At 36.3% G+C, this 1,665-nt stretch overlaps 1 long non-coding RNA gene across 1 annotated transcript; it reads left to right on the top strand.

Annotated features, from left to right (window-relative positions):
• Window positions 1–204: 204 nt before the first annotated feature.
• Window positions 205–1,617, top strand: LOC109953210 (uncharacterized). The gene is made up of 4 exons (XR_002273860.1): window positions 205–253; window positions 1,062–1,188; window positions 1,361–1,478; window positions 1,565–1,617. It is a non-coding gene; the product is annotated as an uncharacterized LOC109953210 (long non-coding RNA).
• Window positions 1,618–1,665: the final 48 nt, after the last annotated feature.

Genomic DNA, 1,665 nt, shown 5'->3' with positions numbered 1-1,665 from the left:
GCATAATAAATTTCATATAGAGAAATATATCTTTTTATTAGTCTTCTCTTTTCAAAAGAATGGACCTTTTTTCTCACAGGTGCAATATGTTTACCTCTACCCAGAGGAGACGCTGCAAATCTATAAAAAGTTGTTCAGAGTAATTACTTAATCCAATGATTTTTTTTTTTCTCAAGAGGGTTCTTTCAATGAACACTACCATCCTTTCAATGAACAATACCATCAGGACAGAAATGTTTTATTGTAGGATAAGGTACGTATGTCAGGATCCTGTCTGAGATGGCCAGGATCCTAGTCATATTTAGCATCTGTGTGTTGTTTATTTCATGATTATACCAGGTATTATGTTCACTTTTCATGTCAATCAGTTCCTTGAATTCCTTTTTTTTTAAATCATATTACCTCATGTGATGTTGGTTCTCTCCCCTCCTGGGGTTGGGTTAGTCTTGTTTAATATTCATGTGAAGTTAATGTTGATCTTACCCTGCTTCTTGGCTAGTATTCTGTCATGTTCTGTGTCTCTATCTCCCTCTTGTAATGTTTGGTGCTTCTGCCCCAATCTCCTGGTGTCTTGTTAGTCATGTCCGGTGTCATTGTCAAGTTCACGTAGTTGCATGAGTTTCCCCCGGGTACTCAGATTTCCTCCAAGTATGGTTAATTTATGAGCTTAAATCTTTGGGTGGATAGTTCCAAAGAAGGAGAGATTCCTTGTGAGAGATATTCTTTGTACTCAATTAGTTTATAATTTGGTCAATGTTGTAGAGTTCTGGTCTCATTGTCCAGATTGTGCATCCTGGCCACTCCAAGAGACTGCACTGGTGGTCCCTTGGTGTTCATGGACAGATTCTGCTTCAGACAGTTGTTCATCATATAACTAAAATTGTGATTTATAAAAACTATAAAATTTATAATCCTTGTAGATGTTTATGTAGCATGTTAAATTTGCCACAAAATGAACCAACTATGGAGACTGATGAAACAAAATTGCATTATTAGCAATCCTACAAATACTATGCCAGTGCAATAGCAATATTGACTCTTTGTCTTCTCCCTACACACAGTAAATACTTCAAAATGAGGAGGGCCTGTCACAGCAAGACTGACTGGGTTGACATACAGTGGAAAGGAGCTGTGATGAAACATCCAGTTCAGCAAGACAACACTAGCTGTGGAGTCATTGTCATTATGGTAAGACATTAACTTTTTAAATTACATTCTTTTCCTATACATAGGATCAATTTCTACTGCCTTTACAAACCGATATAGGGTTTTAGGAAGATGGTGTTGCACAGCTTATTATGCACAGATGTCATTAAAACCTGGTGGTCTAGTGTTTAATTAAAAACATTTTATTATGAAGATGGCAAAGAGACTGATGGAGGCATTTCCACAAATGCCAACAATCATTTTTGGAACAACCAAAAAAGACATGGCGAGTGAGCTAAACAACCTTGCTTTAGAAATTCTCAGAGCTTCAGGTATGTGTTTTCTATTCCCTTTATTTCCTTTTCTTTTTTTACTTTGATATTTTATCACATGTGCTATATTTTAAAATACATTTCAGTGTTTAATTCAGAGACCACATGTGCAATGTGCTCTGCAACTACACCACCAGGTATAAATATATATATGTATGTGTGTGTGTGTGTGTGTGTGTGTGTGTGT

This window comes from Monopterus albus, unplaced genomic scaffold, assembly GCF_001952655.1.
Source record: "Monopterus albus unplaced genomic scaffold, M_albus_1.0 scaffold579.1, whole genome shotgun sequence".
NCBI lineage: Eukaryota > Metazoa > Chordata > Actinopteri > Synbranchiformes > Synbranchidae > Monopterus > Monopterus albus.
Note: the sequence above shows the minus strand (reverse complement) of the source record. Positions and strands in the feature narration are given on the sequence as shown.